The following is a 24377-nucleotide window of genomic DNA, read 5'->3' as shown; positions in this document are numbered from 1 at the left end:
ATATTCTTGATCTTTTGTTATTCCAAATGAAATTTGTTATAGTTTTTTCTAATTCAGTAAAGAAGTTTTTTGGTAGCTTGATAGGTATGGCGCTAAATAGGTAAATTAATTTGGGTAGAATTGTCATTTTTATTATGTTAGCTCGTCCTACCCATGAGCAATCAATGGCTTTCCAATTGTTTAGATCCAGTTTTATTTGTTTGAAAAGTGTTTTTTAGTTGCTTTCATATAATTGCTGTCTTTGTTTTTGATAGAGAGATTCCTAAGTATTTTATATTGTCTAGGGTGATTTTAAATGGTGTTTCTCTTTCTACCTCTTGCTGCTCTAATGTGTTAGAAATATATAGAAATGCTGATGATTTATGTGGGTTTATTTTGTATCCTGCGACTTTGCTAAAGTTGTTGATTATTTCTAAAAGCTTCTTAGTTGATTCTCTAGGATTTTTTAAGTATACCATCATATCGTCTGCAAAGAGTGATAGCTTAGTCTCCTCCTTGCCTATTTTGATACCTTCAATTTCTTTTTCTTCTCCAATTGCTACTGCTAGTGTTTCTAGTACTATGTTGAATAATAGATGTAATAATGGGCATCCTTGTTTCACTCCTGATCTTATTGGGAAGGCTTCTAATTTATCCCCATTGCATATGATGTTTGTTGATGGTTTTAGGTTTATACTGTTTATTATTTTTAGGAAAGGTCCTTGTATTCCTGTACTTTTCAGTGTTTTCAATAGGAATGGACGCTGTATTTTGTCAAAGGCTTTTTCAGCATCTATTGAGATAATCATGTGGTTTTTGTTTGTTAGACTGTTGATATGGTCAATTATGTGGATGGTTTTCCTAATGTTGAATCATTCTTGCATTCCTGGTATAAATCTCACCTGATCATGGTGGATGATCTTAATTACTTGCTGGAGTCTCTTTGCTAGTATTCTATTTAAGATTTTTGCATCTATGTTCATTAGGGAGATTGGTCTGTAGTTTTCTTTCTCTGTTTTTGGTCTCCCTGGCTTTGGAATCAGTACCATATTTGTGTCATAAAAGGAATTTGGTAGGACTCCTTCTTTGCTTATCATATCAAATAATTTGTATAGTATTGGGATTAGTTGTTCTTTGAATGTCTGATAGAATTCACTTGTGAATCCATCAGTCCCTGGTGATTTTTTCTTAGGGAGTTCTTTGATGGCTTATTCAATTTCTTTTTCTGACATGGGATTATTTAGGTATTCTATTTCTTCTGCTGTTAATCTATGCAATTTATATTTTTGTAAATATTCATCCATATCTCCTAAATTGTTATATTTATTGCTATATAATTGGGCAAAATAGTTTTTAATGATTGCCCTAATTTCCCCTTCATTAGAGGTGAGGTCTCCCTTTTCATCTTTGATACTGTCAATTTGGTTTTCTTCTTTCCTTTTTTTATTAGATTGACCAGTACTTTGTCTATTTTATCTGTTTTTTTTTCAAAATACCAGCTTCTAGTCTTATTTATTAATTCAATAGTTCTTTTACTTTCAATTTTATTAATTTCTCCCTTGATTTTTAGTATTTCTAATTTGGTTTTCATCTGGGGATTTTTAATTTGCTTGCTTTCTAGTTTTTTGAGTTGCATGCCCATTTCATTAATCTCTGCCCTCCCTAATTTGTTAATATATGCACTCAAGGATATAAATTTCCCCCTGAGTACTGCCTTGGCTGCATCCCACAGAGTTTAGTAGGATGTCTCATCATTGTCATTTTCTTCAATGAAATTATTGATTATTTCTATGATTTCTTCTTTGACTAATTGGTTTTGGAGAATCATATTATTTAATTTCCAATTAGTTTTTGATTTGCCTGTCCAAGTGCCCTTACTAATTATTATTTTTATTGCATTATGATCTGAGAAGGTTACATTTATTATTTCTGCTCTTTTGCATTTGTTTGCAATGTTTCTATGCATGGTCAATCTTTGTGAATGTGCCATGTGCAGCTGAAAAGGTGTATTCCTTTTTGTCCCTATTTATTTTTCTCCACATATCAATTAAATCTAATTTTTCTAGGGTTTCATTCACCTCTCTTTCCTGGTAATTAGGTTTTAAATAAGGAAATGGTCACCCTGATCCGTTAGGTTGAAGCTGCCCTTCCCCCCCACAGGAGGGGGTGAAGGGCACTTAACTACACTGGTTCTCTTGTTAATAGTGAATATATCTTATCACTAAATCACTAAATAATTGTTATATTGATATTGATAAGGATTAACCCTACAAAACCAGCTAACCTATGAGCAGAAACCATGATGGCTTATGCCACAATGGCCTCTCAGGTGAACCTCCCAAGTCAGGAGCAATAAGCAGTGATCTGCTCACCTCAACCCCCACAACGCAACTGCCTTAACTCCCTCTCAACTGCCCCCTCACCCAAAGTTCTCCAGGGGGGGCCCTGCAATTCTGGGTGAGGCTGTCCCTTTATTTTGCAGGGATTCCATACTGCCATCTCTACATAACACTATGTAATACTAATAGTGGTTTGACAATATTTGAATTTTTGGTAGTATTTTTCTCTTGAATTAAAAGTTTTAGAATTTCCCTATAACAGTCCTGGGATTTTTAAATTCTGAATTTCTTTAAGGAAATGATTGGGGTATTTTTAAAATTTCTATTTTCTTCCCTTGATCAAGAACATAAGGTCAGTTTTTCCTAATTTTTTTTCAAGATGATGTCCAGGTTCTTGTTCTCAGCATGGCTTTCAATTAATCCAATGATCCTCAAACTTTCTCTCCTGGATTTATCTTTTAGGTCAGTTGTTTTTCAAGTGAGATATTCCAAATTTTCTCCAATTCTTTTTCATATATTTGAATTTGTTTTTTTTTTCTTTTGCTGGCTCATGAAGTCATTAGCTTTCATTTGTCCAATTCTAATTTTTAGGGAGCCGTTTTCTTCTTTGAGGTTTTGTACTTAATTTCTTAGGGAGTTATAGTCCTGCTTGATTTATTGTGGTTTTTTGGGGGGAACTGTTTTCTTCAGCACATTTTTGTTTGAAGCTCTTGATTTTAGTCTATCATTTTACTTTCTAATTTTTCTTCTAAGTATCTTCATATTTTTTCTCTATCTTTTTGGGAGCTCCTCCAGGTGTTAATTTGGGGCTTGGAGTTATTTTATATTTTCCTTTGAAGCTTTACATGTTTTTCACTTTTTTATTGTTGTCTTCTTCTGAGTGTACATTTTAGTCATCTCTGTCATTGAAATATTTTTCTAACCTTAGGATTTTTCTTTCTCTTACTCATTTTGCTGTTATTCCCCCTTGATTTTGTCTATATTTTGAAGTTCTTCTTCATTCTTGGGGTAGAGAATACTATTCCGTGTTTATACTGTGACTAGAAATTGGCTCAGCTGTCTTGTTCTCAGATTCAGCACTCTGCAGAGGCAATCTGGTTGGCCAGCTCTATGGAGGCTTGCAGCCATTCAGTTAAGTTTCTTTGAACTAGTTTCTGTCTAATCCTGTTCTGGCTAGACTTTATTGAGCCCCTTTCCTCCCATTGCTGCTTGTTTTGAATTGCATTGTTTTCTGCTCTTACCCTGCTAAAGATGGTCTGAACTGACTGTTCCCTTTTCCCTGCTACTTGAGCCATATCAAGTCTGAATTCTGCTGAGACTTGTTCAGGACTTCTTTCTACCCCAGGGAGATGAGTTTTCCTTGTTGTCTCTCAGTATTGTTCTGGGCACTGTTTGACACCTTCTTCTGATAGTTCTGCTACTCCACTTTCACTTTATGGCATTTTGTTCTCTCCTTATTTGGAAGGTGCTTGGTGGTTTTCAAGTGTCTCTTACTTTGCTGTATTGGCAGGATTTCTTCAGTATTCTAGTTGATAACTTATGAACTTTCCAATAATGGTTGAGATCCCAGGTTCTCAATAACTGAGTAAAAGGCAAATAAGAAATGAATAAGAGGAAATACAATAGAGAAAGCAATAAGTCTCTACACCTGGGTTAAGAAAAAAATAACATCTCAAATATAATGCTATCAAAATTTACTTGGCAGCAGATTCTCAGTGTAGAGAATGCTAACCCTCAAGTCAGGGAGATTTGAATTCAAATACAGCTTTAGACACTTACTAGCTGTATGGTAGTTGGTAAGTCACTTAATCTATTTCTGACTCAATTTTATCATCTGTAAAATAGGGATCACAGTGGTACCTATTTTGCAGGACTGATTTGAGGATCCAGTGAGATAATAGTTGTAAAGCTATTTGTAAATTGTAATAAACTCTCTAAATGCTAGGTAATACTATCCAAAAACTTTAGTAAGTTTTAAGGTAATTAGGAGTCAATAAAAATGTTCTCAGCAGTTATTTATTAAACACTTTTTACATGTTTATTACTGTGTATGGAAATGGGGGTTAAAAATAAAACAATGAAGCATTCTCTGCCCTTCAGGAGCTATAACATAAATGATAGCTTACTTTATGCAGCTCTTAAATCTTTACAAAATATCTTGATTATATAACTTCACTTGATCTTCACAGTCACATTTTGAGATAGGTCCTATTATTATCCCTATCATAAAGATGAGAAAACTCAGGCTGAAAGGATAGGCATCAAATTGGAATTGAACACTGGCCATAGGATCAAGATAGCCTGAATTAAAATCTTACCTGAAATACTAGTTATGTGACACAGGACGAGTCACTTAACCTCTGTCTGCCTCAGTTAACTCATCTGTAAAATGAGGTAATGACAGCAACTATCTACTAGAGTTGTTAAAAGGAACAATTGATAAAAATATTTGTAAAGCACTTTTTACATTTTTTAAAATATCTATTGGTATGCTGTCTTAAGTGATATACCAATGATTACACAGCTAGTAACTGTCCAAGGTATGATTTAAACTCATACTTTCTTAACTCCAAGTTCAACACTATTATGTCACATACTGGTTCATGAATATTAATGGAAATTAGTAAATTTCAAAATATGCAGAAATTAACTTTCAGGGGGGAAAATAGCACTTTGGGGATCAAAAAAGAGGAGGTATCCTGTGAATTGAGCTTTGAAGGAAGCTAAGACTTTGGAGGCAGAAATGATGGAAGAGTGAGTTCCAGACATATTGGATAGCCTGTGTAAAGGACTAGAGACCAAATGCTATGCACAGGGATTATTTACCAGGAAAAAAGCTATTTGTTACAGTGGGGATAGGGATAAGAACTGGACGCATGACTTGACTGGTGTAGAATGGATGAGAAAAGATGCTTTCCCTATTCTGTTGAGAATTTTTGCTACAATTTATAGTCTTAGAAATACTTCTTGGACCATCAGAGGTTAAATGACTTGCCCAAGGTGATGCAGACAATATGTGAGAGGAAGCATTTGGACCTAGATATTCCTAGTTCCAAAGTCATTTCGTTCTCTATACATTACAGGAGGCACAGTATCTCAAAAGATACAGAGATAAAAATTAAACAACTCTTGCCTTCAAAAAGTCTATATTCCTCTGGGAAAGTGTTAAGTACAATCCATACAAAAATAATTATCTTACAAGGCAGTAAGAAAAAGGAACCAAATAGAGATCAAACAGTATTGTTCTGTTATTCTTCAGAAACACATTTAGGAAGGAAATTAATAAGCTGGATCATGGAATATTGTCAGCTCTTAATAAATATTTATTAAATGACTGACATTCAAATGATGTCAAGGATGCAAAGATGGCAAGAATTTGCAAGATGATATTTTATAAGAATAATTTGAAGAAACTGGTGGTGTTTATCCTGGAGAAGGAAACACTTAGCAAGCAAATAATAACTGTCTTCCAGAATATGAAGGAAGAGTCATGAGGAATATTAGGCTAGTTTTTGGTCCTATCTGAGAAAACTATGAGTAATGAGTAGAAGTTGTGAAGATGAAGATTTAATTTTGAAGTAAAGAGCTTCCTAAAATATATATTCAAAAATAAAAGTGATTGTTGTAAGAATTAGTAATTTGTTAAAAGTTACCAGTAAATCAAGAAGTCTCCAAGCATGAATTGGATGAATACTTTCTTAGGGGAGACACAAAGGTATTCTGAAACAGAGAATGAGATACCTTTGGAACTCCATTCCAACTCTGAGATTCTATCACCTGGATTTGAATCTCAGGTTTTGCATTCCCTACCTATGTGCTTTCCAAGGTGCTCCTTTTCTGCAATTATAATTGATATAAAAATTTGTGGTATCTGAAATAAATTGGTTGCAGTTGAATTTGTGAGGACTCTCTTGCTAAATCATTTGGCTGGTGCAGATGGCCCACTATTCCTAGGCAATGAGGTTAAGAAGCCATCCATCAAAAAGAGGCACTGAAAATCCATAGCATAAGAGCCATTCTCCAATGAAGGCAGTGAAGGTGTCAGATATTAGTGGAGAAGGGGTATTTAGTGGTGCCTGCATATCACAGTTATATTTTATTCTCCAAACTCTAAAGTGTGCATGCTATAAAATCAAGGGACGTCCTTGCAAATTCCTTTAGCTCCCATAGATCAATGCACAGTTTCACATATTTTCTTTCCCTCTGTGATCACTTCAAGGTTTCTCTCTCCCTGTACTTTACCTAGTACTGATGGGTAGGTCTATTCAGTCACAAACCCATAAATCTTTGGGTAGATTATATCCACCACTTCTGTTTCTCTAATGTAGTTGACTATAATGTGGATATAATGACCATCTTTCCAGATTTCGAATTCATAGGCACAAAACAAATATAAACTGACAAGAGTTCCGAGGCCAGATGAATTACTGGCCAGAATTCTCAAGAGAATTATAAGGCAAAGGGGAGCGAGGAAGCACCATTTGTTTAATGGCTGTGTAGATTTAAGTTTCCAGTAGATAAGAGCTTTTCCTACTTTAGTAGGCTGAGATAGAAGATAAAATGGATAGAGAACAAATATGTTTAAGATTAGTAATCTAGGTGAAGACTAGTAAAAAGTAACGGGAAAATACTGAGTAAGTACATGATTCTCAGAGAGACTAAGTTTGCCTGATTTATTTTAAATAAATATCGTTCCAAAGCAGATTTGATAGGTTTATGGTTCCATTCTGTTCTAAGACTAAATAAAATATGTTTAATTATAAATATGTTTGTAAAAATTTGTTTAATTAGCTTTCACCTCTTCTTTGAGAGGAAAATAGTTTTTAAACTAACTTCTTAAATTCCACCCTTAATAACTGCCCCTATTTCAATATCCCCATCCTCAAATAAAAAAAAAAAAAACAGAACATATATACTCCCAGTTTAGCCTTCTCTGTTCCATCCTCTACACAAGTAGCACGAGAATGTTAATTTGAAAAAAAATTTGCTCCTTTGTACCTCGTTTATTATAATAATAATTATTATTAAGATCTAATCTTAGATTATCTCCATTAATGGGGAGGGATTTACCATCATAAAAGATTAGGGGAGAGGGCCATCTGATGAATGCCAATGCAGGGAGAGAATGCTTCCCTTAAGTGAGAACCAAACCAGTTCTGAAATCACTGCAACCCCCAAACAACACAAAACATGGAAAGAAGTAGGAAATCCTTATTTTCCTCAAGGGACTGAAACAGAAACAGACAAGGTCAGACAACTGAGACTTGTCTTCTGGAGCTAATTTTGATCATTATCTCCAATGTTATGGTCTGCAAGTCAGCCTCCGAGGTTGACAAACACCAAGTACCCGAAGCCAGGCAGCTGTGTCAGCTGAAGCAGAGGTGGTTGGGGAGTTTTTGAGTTCACTTATGCTTTCCATCAAAATTGGGTCAGGGCTAAACTGGGGAGGGGGAAGGATGGAGGGGGGGAAAGGGGAAGCTGGATGCAGCTGTGAGGAGACAAGGCCTGCTTCCCAGGCGCCGCCATGCAGACTGAGGGCTGCATTTTTTATGACAGGGTTTGGGTTTAATTTTCTTGGTTCGACCACATCTGCCTCTATCTGGCAGCTAAATCTGTCCATCTGACACATTCTGGCCTCAGCAAAACGTGGAGAACAGGTAATAAAGGAGGAGAATTGACAGCCAGAGCAAGTTTAATGATGACAAGTTCTCCCAGTCAAAACCCAGGGATTGGAGGTGGAAGGGATGAAAGCTTTGGGTCTTTACGCTTGATCAGAGAACATGTTTGGGCTTGAAGGGGCATATTCTCAACTCTCATGGCTTCGGATCTGGGAGTCCTCACCGAGCAGGGAGTGAGTCAGGGCTTTCTCACACTGTCTGCCAAAATCCAGGAACATTCTCTTCATTTTCCCTCACTGTGCAATTGCAGAAGTTACAGTCTCCAGAAAATGACCTGCCAACCTTGATGGAAAGAACAGTTATTTTTTTAATTATTATTATTGGGTCCCTAAAATGTCTTTTAGCAAAAAAAAATACAAATATAGTGTTTTGAAAGTGGGGGGAAAGACTATGATTTTCCTCACTTAAAAATCATGTGAAGAAAGAGTATTTCTACCTCAAGTCCTAAGAGTACTTTATTATTTCAGGGAACCCATGATTTCATCATTGTGGATCTATATATTCTTCTATGTCTTAACAGACAGATTTTTATTTCTTTATTTAAATAGACTAAAGGCTCTTAATCCAGGGTATGCGAACTTTAAACAAAATGGAATATATTTTTCAATAAAATAGGTTTCAATGGTAACTATATGAATTTTATTTTATACATTTAAAAATATTACTCTGACAACAGACTAGTGTGCTTCATAAGTCTGCCAAAAGGGTTTAGCCACAAAATAGATTAAATCCCCCAATTCTCAATGAGTTCCTTCAGAACTATTTTTGGATTTCTTTGTTTTCCTTTTTTAGTGCTTGGCACACAGTAAGCACATTATAATGCTAATTGACCAAATTATTAAATTCCTTCATTCTAGATATTTATCAGTTAGTTGTCGAGCTTATCAAGGGATGAGACTTTCTAGGCTTCAGTAAGCAAGTTCTACATGGCAGACACAGAATTAGTCAGTGGGTTTATAATCCACTCTCAAACTGAATGGAGAAGTGGAAATTGTGCTACCTGATAAGTATACAAGAGACTGCTGGAAAGCAAAATGATGCTTTCATACTTATGTGAGGGATAGAGTTGATTTTCTTCAGGGAGAAACTTGTTGTTCCAGATACGATTTTAGAATATAATCACTCATATCTAACTTCAAGGAAGCTCTTGGAACCAACACTGCTCCAGAAACTGGTATGGAGAGCCAAGATCAACCTTCTCTCCACCAATCTAGATTTGAGGCTTATTTTGTATATATGGTACATAAAACTGGGCTACCTGCTCCTCCATTCACCTGTGTGGAAGTCAGATAGCAAGCCTATGTATGAAGTCTTTCCAGATTGGCAGGACTGGTTTTCTTCTGTTCTATTATTTATGTAGAAAATGGTGTTTGAGCTGAACTTTGAAAGAATCCAGAAATTCAAAAAAGGAAAGATGTGAGGAGGAAGTATATTATGAGTACACGAACCAGCAGTGTAAAAGATTGGAACCAGAAGATAGATTGCTAAATATGAGTACAATTAAGGAAGCATGTTGGAAAGCAATGAGTAATAAGGCGGGAGACATGGATTGGACCCAAATTGCTGGTATCTTTAAATGCAAGGAATAGAATACTGATCTTAGAGGTAATGGAGAACCATTTTATTTTATTAAGTGGTGAAATTACAAAGTCAAAACAACCCTTGAGGAAAATCATCTGTGTGGAGGAGGAATTGGTTGGGGGCAAGCCTTAAGGAAAGAACCTCAGTAAGCTAATTATTCAGAGAAGGCATCATGGGAATCTAAACCATTGTTTTGGTTCTGTGAATTGAGAGAAGACAATAAATGTAAAGACATTTTGAAGGTAGAAATGACAAGACTTGGCATTAGAAAGGATTAGAATAGATAGTTTGAATGAGTGTCAGGAATCAAAGATAATACTGAGGTTATAAACTGATGTGACCATAAAGATTGTAATGCCTTTGACAGAAGTGGAAGTTAAAAGAGGTCTGAGTTTTTGGGAAAAGATAATACATCATTTTGGAAATTTGGTTTCAAATCGTGTTTCATCCACTTAATAACTATGAGGCTCTAGACAAATCGCTAAACTTTCTTGAGTCTCAGTTTTCTTCTTTATAAAATGAAGGGGTAAATCAATGGCCTCTAAAGTCCAGTCTACCTCTGTATCTATGAACTTATGATCTTGTGTTGAGCTTGAGAGGACACCTTATTTGAAATGTCCCTTAAGCATTTGGCAATGGAGATCAGGAGAGAATAAGGCTAGATAAATTAATCTTAGAGACATCAGTACAGAATTAAACTCATGAAGATGATGAGGTTACCACAAGAAAGAGACTAGGGAAAAAATAATAAAATAATAAGAATTTTATTAAAAGGAAAATTCAATATAAATCAAAACTGTGACAATTTAGGCTGTACCGGAAAAAATATGGTATACAAAACTAAATTTAATGTTCATTTGTATATTCTGTCTTGGCTAAATCCCATCTATGGTGTTCAATTTGGGGTATCTTAGTCTAGCGGGTACATTCTACAGTTCAGAGCAAAGATATCAAGTTATTTAAAAGATAGACCATCATGCCATATCATATAATTAAAGGAAGACACAGGGGGATCATAATAGCTCTTTTGAAGTATTTGAAGAGGGATTAGACTGGTTCTTCTTGCCCACAACAGAGAAAATTTGAAGTGGGTAGAAGTTTCAGAGAAGTATCTTTCTATTTGATATAAAAGGGAAAAAAATTCTGAGAATTAGTTGTCCAAAATGAGAAAACATAAACTTGAAAAATTATGGTTGGCATCTCATGTGGAAGCTGAATAAACACTTCTTAGTGTTTTAAGCATTCCTGCTTGGGTACGTTTGGGATTTCATGAACTGTGAGATTTTTCTATTCTTCCTTTCCATTCTGTTCCATTTCATTCCGATTTGTTCTATTCTATTGACTCACAAGTAGTGGTGCTTATCTCTGCATGTAATATACTACATAAATAATTTGATGATTCTTCATTTTACAAGTGATTTTCGCCTTTAAAAAACTAGAAGTAGATGAAAAATAACGAGTTGATTCATAATACCAAAAAAGATCAAACAATTTGGTCATTTAATTAGGAGCGGACCAATGCAAACCTGATTGCAATGAGGAATATAGAATTAAAAGGCAAACAAACAAAATCAAACCCACTGGCTACTCTTTTTGTGTCCCTTAGCTGAGGCAGTGATAATAAAAAATCACTAGTCATTTCCCTTCTCCTTAGAACAATGACAACTTGTGACTTTTTTTTCTGGAAGCTTCCCCTGAGTGTAACTGCACTCCATTATCATTATTTCTACTGGTAGAATGGAACTGAATACACTGCATAATGGGGAGATCATTACTGTTATTATAAAATTCTGGGAAGATAATAATTATAAGAGGGTTTGGAACACATTTTTATTCTTCTTCATCTTTTCTCCCTTCCTCTCTATTTCTCCTGTGACTTTTAACATATTGCTCTGCAAGGTGTGATAAGAGACACAGAATTCTGAACTCTTGATGTGAGAACAGATATTTCAGTAATAGTATCCAATTATGAATTGTGCCCTGTGATAGGATCAGAAGACCCCATTTCCAAAACTGGGATTAGTTTACTCTTAAAGGAAATAAAGAGGTGCCTGAAACCTGACATCATAGAATAGGCTTCCATGTCACCTAAGGACATAAAACATTTCCTCCCTCATGGATTGGTGACTTGGTGGATGTTTGAAGAGCTTTTGAGTTATCATATATTCTATCAAGAACTAGACAAAAAGAGATAGAAAGGGGGTTTTGATAATACTGTATCTAGAAAAAGAGGGCTATTCTAGCCTTTTACATATCCTTGCTATGTTGTTCATCATTGATTTAGAACAGAACAAAAACTGGAAGTGAATGAAAAATAATGAGTTGATTCAGAATACCAGAAAAGATCAAACAATTTGGATAGGACAAATGACATCATAGAATGAGGTTTTGACTTGTAAATTTAATTTAAGTAAAGCAGAATCTCATAAAGTCTTCAGCCTCAAAGACTCTTTCAGTCTTTCATGTCTAGTGGCAAGACAAAAATCAGCAGGACTGTTGATGGCTCAAGATGCAATGGATGGCCTTGGCATCTTTGATGTTCGATGAGTCTCAAAGCACTCTACTTCCTCCTTCAGCCACTTTCATGGCTTTTGGAGAAAACTGTTCTCAACTGCTTATTCCACTGGTCTTCATGTGCTTGGGGCCAACCTCCTCCTAACTCACTGAGGGGTTTAAGGCTTCTCATTTGCCCACATCCTGGTTTAGGCTACCTGCCAAGATGGTTATAATGGAATGTGACCACTACATGTGCTACAGCATCTGGGAAAGACAGGTGAGAGTTGAGTGAGAGGTGGTTCAGCAAGCACTAACACTAGAGTTGCTAGTCCTCCATGAATATTCCATTTACCTTTTTCTTAACCATTTAATTACTTCTGAATTTTCTCATTTTCACTGAATATCCAACCTGAACTAACAAGGAGCTGGTGGTCAAGGATGTATGGAAGAGTTATGCAATATCTCTAAGTAAAATATAAACTCTAGGACTTACAGTGGTGGATGAAGATAAAGCTAGGTTGTTGTTATTTTTAATTTTTAGAATGTCATTCAGAAGAGGTTTTGACAAGTATTATTTATAATTTTTTTCATGGTTCTACCACTTTACCTTAGTAAGTTTTCTACATATAAGACACTCTAAGTAAAGAGAATGCAAAGTGTTTAAATTCTAAGCAGGGAAAGGAACAACATGGCTTCCTATAAATATGTACTCTCAATTATTCTCTATATTTTTTAAATTTATTTTAATTTTACTGATTAATTTAGAATATTTTTCCATGGTTACATTATTCATGTTCTTTTCCTCCCTTCCTCCCAACCCTCTCCCATAGCCAACATGCAATTCCACTGGGTTTTACATGTGTCATTGATCCAGACATACTTCCATATTATTGATAATTATTCTCTATCTTGATATGGATGTAAACAGAGAAACACAGGGAAGGAATATATACATATACAAATACATATAACAAAGTAATTTTAATAGGGAAAAGCATTAACATCTGAGGGATAATAACAAGCATTTATTAAGTGTTTACTATATGGGAGGCAGTGGCAGTTAAATGGCCCTGGGAGAGAGCTCTGGGCTTGAAGTCAGAAAGACTTAACTCACTGTGTTCAAATCTAGCCTCAGAGACTTACTGGCTGTGTGACCCTGGACAAGCCCCTTAACTCTATTGTCTTCAGTTTGCTCATCTGTAAAATGAGCTGCAGAAGCAAATGGGAAACCACTCTACTATCTTGGCCAAAAATAAATTTTAAAAAATGGGTTCATGAAGCATCAAATACTACTGAAAGAACTGAACAATATGGCAGGCACTGGGGTAGGCACTAGAGATACAAAGAATATAAAAAATCTCTGTTTCTGCTCTCAAAGTGGGGTCCAGAAGCCCACATTATTATAGGGAAAATGTGTAAAACACTAGCTAACTACAAATAATCAGAGCAGATGAGAATAATCCTCAAAGGGAAAGTTCTCCCAGCTGAGGGGATTCTAATAATCTGCTACAAAAGATGGTATAGTTGTCTTTAAGCAAAATAGGGATTCCAGGAAGCCTACACAAGGAAGGAATGATTTCTAGACTTTGGGGATCATCTGTATAAAAGCATAGAGGGAGCATTTGATATGCTATGTAGGGGCACACTTAGCAGGACAGTTGATTGTCATCAATTAAAATTAATCTTTGTATCTTTATATTAAGTTATTTTTATTTATTAATAAAAGAGAGAGAAAGAAGTAATTCTACCTAAAAGGTTTCTAAGCTACATCTCTTAGATGCCAGGTTCCCATTGCACTGCCACTTTGGTCCCTAACTATGAGGTGAATCTTTCTGAAATTGGGGTCCCCTAGATATTTAATTCACATACTCTCACTAAAAGCATAGACATATTTCTCTATGAAATGACTGGTGATCAATTTAGATACCTTAATGAAAAATGCAGATTGTTGTGTTTGGTTTAATTTTTATGGGTATCAAGCTTTTTTCTTTTAAAAGGTCAAAGTTAATTTTTCAGACATGCAAGTATGTCATTTGAACTAATCACTAAGAATAGAAAAGGCTTTAAATGACTGATTTACATCTTCAATCCTTGCTTCAATCTCCCTCCTGCTACCATCCCGCCACCCTCACTATAATGACCTTTGATTTTATTGGCTTAGGGAACATTTAGCAAGTCAATTCCCTCTATGAAATCATACGATCATTTTTTTTTCATCAATTTATAGTCTTAGACAATTGCTGGGAGGCACTAACAGTTTAAGCAGATTGTTCAGGATAATTCAGAGAGTTTGTATCAGAGGCAAGACTTGAACCCACCTCTGCTAGACTCTGAGACCATATTTCCAAACAAATGCGGCCTTTTGTCTTCATTTAGATGAAAGTTTACTTATCAGGACATTGGTGATTTACTTTCTCTTTCCACTGGGGAATGGAAGGAAAGAAAATACACTCCAATTAGCAAACACTAATTAGGTTAATTAAAGATAAATAACTCCCAGACAGAAATAAATGAGCATGCTTTCCTTCAAAGATAAAGATAATGTCTGGGGTCTCCCATCAGGCAGGCTCTAAACTAGTGCCCTGGGGGCTCTAAATAGGTTGGACAGACCACCTGTATTCTCTCTCATGGGTCTCAGTTAATACTTAAATGGAGTGGTCAACTATTGCTATGGAACAGACCAAAAACATGGATTTTTGTTTTGATGTCAGTTCAATAAACATTTATGAAGTCTTATTGTGCCAGGCACTATGCTAAGCACTGGTGTTGGTTATTTCTTTTTTGTTTTTGCTTTTTTTCTACATAGATTTGACTTCTTTGGGATCCAATTCATGACACTGACCTCATTACCCCATTGTGAACCATCCAAGTTAATTGGTTCAGGCTTCCTGCAGTATTACTAGTTAATCAGTAGTGCTGACTATAAAGGAAGTTTATTTAATTTAATTTCCCATTGATTTTGATAAGACACAAATCCCCACAGTCAATTTCAGCCTGGCTCTGCAGTAAGCACAATAGTAGACTCCATCGTTATATGGCGCCCTTGTCAGACCTTTCCTGCTCTGGTGTTTGGGAAGGGGGCTCTGTTGACAGCTGGGCAGGCAGGTGTGAGCCTATCCCAGAGACAGCTTCCCTGATGCCAGGGGTATGACAGTAGTGAAAGAAGAACAGATCAAAAGATCACTTTTGCCTCGAAAGGTCAAAAATCAGAATGGAATGGAGCCTTAGCTGAAAACCAGGACTTTGGGAAATGTGCTAAACCTGGGGCTTAGCATTTGTTAGCAGTCTGGAAGCTGGCAGATTCTAGCAGAATTCAAGACAGATACATCAAACTTAATTAGAGTTTTTCAGAGGTTGATCACCCCTTTATACCCAGTGATATTTTAGAGCATAGTTGTCTTGGAGGGCAGGCTGAAAAAGAAAGTTTGACTAAGAAAAAAGAAGTCTTTGTTCTTAATACATTACTTATTTCCTTTCCTTCTTTGCTAAAAAGATGGCCATGCAGTGGGCTGACAACTGTTTCCTTTTAGAAATGTGGTATTTTATTAGATGAAAATGGAATCTCTGCGCTGGTTATGATCATACAGCCATACTCTGAATTAAGAAGATGTGGGGCAAGAGGACACTGAAAACTCTTACAGGATTCTCTGTTTGATTATTATTTAAGAGAGCACCACCTAAAAATAACTATTCCATCCCCCTTCCCCCATCACCATCGCCAATTTTGAAAATATGACATGATGCTAAGTAGAAATAACAGGTTAAATTAGGCCTCTTCTTTCCTTCAATGCCCAAAGACTTCCACTAAATGTAGCTGCTTCTTTTGTAATTTTACACAGCATATCTAGTTAAAGTACATTTTATTGAAATGCTTGTTCTGACAAACTATTTTTAGTTCTGGAAAACAAAATTCATTTATATTTTCCTTAACTGGTATCATTGTATAATTAATTTCACTTAAATAACAGCTTAGGTATTGAAAATAGTAATTATTGTGTGAAATACTGGTCATTTCATAAAACTAGGGAATTAGGATGTGATTTCATTGACCTTCATTAGTTTTTCAGGGTTGATTTCTATCAGTAAAGAGCGTTTTCCAAGGTTCTAGAAGCAGATTGAATGTTGAGGTAGACGCTATAGCTATCAGACTCATATATACTTTTATATTTTAATATGCTAAGGATCTACAATTTCCTCAACATGGATATTTTGAGCTACCAGTCTATAACACACTCTTAGAGAGTTCTGAAGCTTAGGGTTGTCAAATAACTGATTTTTGGTCATCTAGTTTAATTCAGATTATTTCCACTGTTAAAGTTCCTCAACTAGACTGATGATATTGTGTAGACTTTTCAATAAGGCACATTTCTCATTGAGAGTAAATGTGCTCTGCAATCTTGCTAGACCTGGAGAACTTCTCTGATTGTTCATTTCCCAATGACTGGAACTTTGCAAAATGATGGGAGAAAGAGTTGAGGGCCAAGGTTTCAGAGGGTAGCTATGAGTGATTCATAATACTAATTTTTTTCCTGTGTCGTCTAGGAATATCTCTCTTCCTTAGACAATCAGTCTAAAATTTATTGAAGGGAGAGGGAAAGGAATTTCTTCTTCTCCTTTTCATCTCTCCACAGTGGAAAATGCTGACTTAGCAAGTGACCTGTGCTTACACTTGCCAAGGTTGCCAAGGTGAATCTGATGATAATTATAGGTTATTTAGATAGATAAGTAATTATGTTATCTATCTATAGATAGAGAGATGACAATGATCATTATAGGACCCCAAACTCTTCTAAAAAGGGAATGATATTTAATTTCAAATTCAATGTGACACTGGAAATTAAAATTCTAGCTGGAGAAGAGTAATTTCCTAGTAAAACCAGCTTGGGGGGATTAATTCATAGGCAATCATGAGTTTGAGTTCCTAAGATTTCCTTAGGAATTTGTTCTTTTTAAGGAAGAACACTAAAAGAGAATCAGATCATCCTACTACTGAATAACCAAAGTCATATCATAGGAGTGAATGATGGAAAAGATTGAGACCTTACTTGCAGAATATTGCTATGAGTTTCTCTGACAGTGTAGTGGGAAGATGGAAAAGTGTATTAATTAAGCTTTCTCAAAATATATTTAATTTCTGGAGGAAAGTCTGAGTCTAATAGTTATTTGAGAACATTATCTTTTAGTTTTTATCCACAAAATTCTCTGTAAACTGCGCCCCCCTTTAGGGGTAGTGGTAGCAAAAACAAATTTTAAAAATCTATTCCATCCCTAGACCCATAGCAAACTTTAAGTATCCATGCAGCAATGTGGTCCTTGCTACCTGTTTTGGGGAGAAACCTAGAGACAAGTAATAAATAAAATTTAATTGGGAGATAATCCTGGATTAATTAGGTGGGAGGAGTGAGACAAAGAAAAAAAAATATTCCCTTTTGGCTCTGCAACCAGGATTTCCCCTAGTTCTGTGTGAATCTATACTTCTTGGAAAACCCTAGATCATCAGTCAAACACATATCCATGCTTACACAAACATGATTTTATAATTGTTGATCCTATTTGTGAGAGACACAAAGAGCTAAAATTCTGGCCAAATTTCAAGTTAAGTAATACTATTTTGTCTCCTGGAAAATCTCTCTGTGGTGCTAATTACAGGCATTTTCCTGTACTTTGTATTCTTGCTGAAAATACAAACAAAAAACCCAAGTCAGAGACTTGCTCAATGATATTTGTTCCAAATGTGTGCCCTATCTGCCTCCACAGGCAGCTTTATTTCATTTCATTTCAGGGGTGAGTGACCTACATCTACACTGTAAAATTGTCTGCTATCTCACGGGGCTCAAAATATTATAGAGAAACAATGTATTATTCAGTTGGTGATTTTATGAGATAACAGCATCAGAACATTTACAAATACTGGCAAAGGTTAAGATGGGGCAAGTAAGGGAGTTCAAAGGCTTCATGGCATAGAGGCTTCCTGACAATGGGAACTTAATACTCCAATTTTGGGTCATTCAGCTTAAAAGTTGTTAGTTCTGTTCTTAGAATTCGATGATAGTGCCAGTTCCAGCTGAGGGCTGGAAATTTTAAGCTGTGGAGAAATCAGTGACCTATATAGTTCCTTAACCTCATCATATGCTTAATTATTCATATCATCAGATTGTTCCTTCTATTTTTATTTCCCGAGAATCAAGGGATCCTGCTCACACAGTATCATTTCTCAATCTAGAATATTTGGAATATTTAAAATTTATTTGGATAAAAGAAATTAATTTGGATACAGATCAAATAATAGTTGAATCTTACCCTCTTGAAATCATTCTTTAATTAAATAATTACAATTCTTGATTTCTTTTTGTTTTTGATTCTAGAAAAGATTCATTGTACATTGGGGTTCATTGGGATTCATTGTGGTTTTATTTGTGGGATTCATTGAATAGGAATGAGGTTGAGTTTAAAACTATAAATTAATATAATTGAGTTTCATTTGTATTTCAGATATAGCAGTGATTCCCAAAGTGGGTGCCACCACCCCCTGGTGGGTGCTGCAGCAATCCAGGGGGGCAGTGATGGCCACAGGTGAATTTGGGGGCAGCGAATAACTGTAAGGGGGCGGTAATGGTATGTGACAGGGGCCCTAAGTAATATTTTTTCTGGAAAGGGGGCGTTAGGCCAAAAATTTTGAGAACCACTGAGATATAGGATAATTTTTATGTGGATTATAATTTTATTTAAGTAGTTTTATTTCCTTTTCTTTTTTTGACAAGAACCCTTTGTGATTTTTTAATAAGATATCTCTGTAACTTTCAGTCAAGTGTCAATACAAGCAATTTTTTACTTAATTTACAGTCAGCAGTTTCATGGTTTTGTCTAGTTGAGTGCTCTATCTCATACTCTTAGGATTTATGTTCAAATGGTGAGAACAACATATGGTACTAAAATGTTTGGGACTGTAGCAATAAGACTACAAAAACCCTAATATATGTTAGTTTTTCCTAAAACACCCAAGGAAACCATTTTATTCAGAGGAATGAAGCATAAACTATCAGTGAGGCTTTCTGGACCTACGCCCAATACCCAAGGGATTTATATTTTTCTGTCTTGACAGACTCTTCTGAGCTGTGAGTACTTATGTACCAGTCTAACCAGGTATGACACCCTGATTTAATTCAGATCGTTGGGGAGCTAAATACAAACTAAATTAAGAGGATATCTTTCCTTATTATCCTTCCCTGGTTTATATTTGTTGTTCAATGTTATATGATATACACATGATTCTTACATTATTTCATTATTTATTCCTATTAATTCATTATTTTTTCCTGTTCTTGCATTATTAGATATACCCGAGGTCAGGCATGGCCCAGAATAGCTTTTATCCCCCATGAATTTTTTCTTTAGTTTAAGTAGTATGTTTTTTTTATAAAATAGTGAATGAGGAAATACATATTATATGAAAATATATGTACAACCTACATCATATTACTTGCCTTCTTAGTGGTGAGGGAGATGGGAGGAGAGAGAGAGTACATGGATTAAAATATGTCAGAAAACAAATATTAATAACTTTAGTAACATAATCTGAAAAAATATAAAAAATAAACATAGAATTAATGCTGGAAAAATAGACTGTGAATGTTACAAAGTAAACAGGAAAATAAAACATGAAAACTTTAGTTTGTATATAAATTTTTGTCTCCCTTTGATGCTGAGAGTGTGGGGAGAGGTTGGGACAATTGTGTGCTAGATTTATGTAGATATGAAGAAAAGTAAGCAAAACCTATAGGAGACTTATGGTTTCATTTGTTACTATTTTTTCTTTGCTTATGGAAATACTGATTTTGTTTAGTTTTGTAAAATTTGGCCTAAACCTAAAAAAAAACAATTGAAAAGGGGAGATCATTCAGTACATAAGTTTGGAAAAGAAAATAAAAAGTGGTACAGTCATAGAGTAAAAGTAAGGGAGAACCTCATATCTATAGCACAATTATTATGCTGATTTCCACAAAATACTGGAAACCCTATAGGAAATGTTTCTCTACTTCATTGAGGAGCTCTCCTATGGAGCTGTTATGAGAGTTCATGGCTCCAGATCACATAGTACAGTTTAAAAATCAATGTTTTGTAATACCTATTCATAGAACACAAATAGTGAGATGATAAGGCAGCCAGACAGTACAATGGATAGAATGCTGGCCCTCGAGTAAGGAAGACTCATCTTTGTGAGTTCTCATCTGACCTCAGACACTTATTAGCTGTGTGACAGTGGACGAGGCACTTAACCCTGTTTCCCTCTGCTTCCTCATTTTTGAAATGATCTGGAGAAGGAAATGGTAAGCCACTCTAATAACTCTGCCAAAAAATCCCAAATAGGGTCACAGAGAGTCAGGCACAACTGAAAAATGACATAACAATAAAACATGCTGTCATATTAAATATGTATGAAATTTCTAGGAAATAATATTCTAAAGCTGTGTTCTTTAACTAGTGTGTGAGCTACCCTTGTTAGAAGCTGTGAAGTATTGCATTTGGTAAAGAAAAAGATATGTCTATGGAAGGATTAGGAGTACATTCCCACCCCCTACCCCCCCAAAAAAAGCTATACCATAGAGTTTTTCCTTAAGAAAACAGTAGAACAATAGACTCCAAAGAAGAGATGTAAAACTCTCTTCTCCAAGTATGAGGTAAAACTCCCTTAGCTAGATTGAAACTTAGATTAATTAAAAATTAGAACTTAACTAGATTAAAATTAATTGGGAAATGTTTAACAAAATATATAAAATTAGAATACAACATAAGCAGTAATAAGTGGTTTTCTAAGTAATTAAGTCCTCAGTAGAGATAATTTTCTATTTGAATTTGACATGACCACAAAGAATAGTCCATAATATATGTAAAACCGACCATTTAAAACATAAATAAGGAAGTGAAATCTATTTTGACAACATATTTGTAGCTTGTGGATGCTTCAAATAATGATTCAGTTAATTTTAAGGTTTTTATTTACTTGTGTATTTGCATGTGAATGCTCCTCCATGCAATCACTCCATCATCTAATTCAGTGATTCCCAAAGTGGGCGCCACCGCCCCCTGGTGGGTGCTGCAGCAATCCAGGAGGGCAGTGATGGCCACAGGTGCATTTATCTTTCCTATTAATTGCTATTAAAATTAAAAAAAATTAATTTCCTGGGGTGCTAAGTAATATTTTTTCTGGAAAGGGGGCAGAAGGCCAAAAAAGTTTGGGAACCACTGATCTAATCTATTTAGCTTTCACCATTGCTTGCAAAATCATAGATAGAAGACTGGATATAGGATTTAACATACATACACATTTTGGGTAAGAAATATCTATATATATATGCATATATACATATATTATATAGATCCATTTATTGATTAGGTCAATATCATAACTGATAAGGTGACATGAATCTATGGCCTCCTCAAATGACCACTGACCCCAAATCCTCATGAGGCAGCTTAGTAAATAGATTTAGCAGCTCCTTATTCAGCCCCTCCTTTGAATATCCCAACACATCTACAATTGGTGAATAGCTAATTAAGAGGTACTGCATCAAATCCTCCATCTCTCCCCATCCCCACAGGTGGACAGGTGATTGTTTTGTACTCCAGAAAAGAATCATTAGAAAACCTTCCTGTTAAGTCAGAATCTGTGAAAGAAACACATTTCTTGGGCATTCCTAAGTACAACAAAAAATGCAAAAAGCAGCAGACTGACCCAATATCTCTAATCCAGACCACAGACACAGGAATATACATTAATTCTCCCTAATATACAGGAATCAGGGCCTTTCTACACCAGGACCATGATATAAGAATTAATTTAGTATATGAAAAATAAATTTTTCCTTCCTTCCTACCTTCCTTCCTTTCTTCATTCTTGATCACACACACACATAGATATTTTAGGTTCAAATATCATATGCTACCTTCCTGTTGGCTTCAGGTAAGGATGATTATCTGAGTTGCTGAGGCTTGGGGAAGGAATGTCTTTCTGTTCACTGACCTGTTAGAATATGATTCCTATGTAAGTCCATGTCTAAATGAAGTCAGCTCTCACAAAGAAGATATTTGAAAACATCTGAACAAGCCTTGCTTGCTAAACTCTCAACTAATGGTCACCATTTTATGATTCTTCACTTTTTCATATTCCATTTCCATGTGGGCATAAAACTGCATATTCCATAATGGATTCATGTTTGTACTTCTAGGTACCTTTTTCTACTCCTCCCCTTACCTGCTGGGGAGGAATCATTAGTCTTAAGGCAATTATAGAGTTGTTCTTTTGGAATCTGAAGTTTGGATAGAATTAAAGTATTGGTAACCTGAATTGACAAATAACTTAGAAAATGAAATTGATGTATATAAGAGGCAGGTAAAATTCAAATATTGGAAAAGATCTTCAGCACTGATGTACTAAACCTAGTCAGAACTGGCTGGCATTTGCTGGACTTCAGTTTCTTCTCTTTCTTTCCATCTTGCACTTTTTTCTAAGAATAGAAAGACTAAAACTATATTGCTTTTTTTTCCTAACAAGGAACTTTATCCACCCTAATAAGAAAAACTAACATTGTGACTGTCAAATTTATCTGTCTCACTAACTCTCTGTCTCTTTAGCTGTCTGTCTCTTCCAGGAAAATTGTAACCCCCACTTCTCTTCCTTTTGAGTATATATACTTTCTCCTAATTATGAACTCTATATCCTGTTCATAACACTTCCATATGTACATCTCTTTATATCCATTGGATTGTAAGTTCCTAAAGGGCAGGAACTATGTTTTGCTTCATTTCATTTCCCCTATGTTATATGCACAATTCCTGGCATATAGTAGGTGCTTAATAAATGTTTATTGATTAATTGATTGGTTGACTAACTACTATGAGATGCTTTGGAAGCTGCTCATGAAATCTTAATCATACACAGAATTCTTAATTTTGAGCTAATTCTCATTTTGATGAATAATCATTCTCTTCCTTATTTGTGAGCAAAACTATTCCCATATGGTCAATGCATATTTAATTAAATTTAATTATACATGCTTAAGAAATTTATGTGACTTTTCAGGAGGAAAAAGAATTTCTGCCTTCAAGGAGCTTGAAGCCTTCCCCCATCTCCCAAACAGATTCTTGACATTATAACTTTTATTGAATATTTATCTTCCTCTGAATATTTTGGTTAAGAGAGAACAATTTGTAAAGTGAAACAAATTAATATCCCCCAAATACAAGCATTCACATGGAATTATTAAAGGGGTTTTAGTTAAATTGTAGAAAGAATAGGGAAAACATATCAAAACTCAACAATCTATATCTATATTGAATCAAATTTCTAGGAATTTCAAAGCAATAGAATATACAAATCTTCCTGAAAAATTCTACTAGAACTTCTTCATTCATTGGACCAAATTATTTAAATCCCTAAATTCAACACTTTATTATTTGACCCACTATGCAACTCTGATTCTGTGTGTGTAAATGATTAAATAGATAGGTAGACAGACTGAATAGATAGATGAATGAAAATAAAGCATTCATTATTTACTATATTCAAAAGACTGCTAATTCTGATGTAAAAACAGATGAACAAGATCATCTCTATCTCAAGAAGTTCACATTCTAATCAGAAAAATAATACATATAGGAATTTTTTGCTTTATTTTCTATAAGTCAAAAGAAAAGGTGGAATGTACTTTAGGGCACAATACAAAGCAGATGAAAACTTGTCTTTTTTCATGTAGTTTCCATTGAGAAGTTTCTTTTTCTTATGTTACAGACTAGTAATAGGACTCACAATCTTGGGAGACAATCCTGATCTTTTGGAGTGTTTTCAGCTTACCTGCCTTTTGGAATTAGAATAATGGTGGTGGTGTGGATAGCAAATCCCTTCCCAATAGGATTTGTTCCCTACATGATGGCTTCCAGTAAGCCAGTAATCTGAGAAATAGTTAAGTTCTTATTCCATTAGCCCAGTATCATGTACTATCCTAGACCCCAGTGCCTTGCAGACAAATGAATGAAAATTATTTACTCATGATAATAAATATACTGACACCAGTAACATTTGGTTTTCACTCTAGATAACATACATAGTATCATAGATTTACAAGTAGGAGGAACCTTAGAGATAATTTAGTCCAAGAAACTCATTTAATGGAGGAGAAAACTAAGGTTGCAAGAGGCAAAACTGATTTAACTAAATGACAAAGTAGAGAGTGGCATTATGACTATTTAAATTAACGTTGTCTGATTCCAGTGATGTCTTCCCAATAGATATTCATTTCTGGTAAAT

The sequence above is a fragment of the Gracilinanus agilis genome, chromosome 6, assembly GCF_016433145.1.
Source record: "Gracilinanus agilis isolate LMUSP501 chromosome 6, AgileGrace, whole genome shotgun sequence".
Classification (NCBI taxonomy): Eukaryota; Metazoa; Chordata; class Mammalia; order Didelphimorphia; family Didelphidae; genus Gracilinanus; species Gracilinanus agilis.
Note: the sequence above shows the minus strand (reverse complement) of the source record.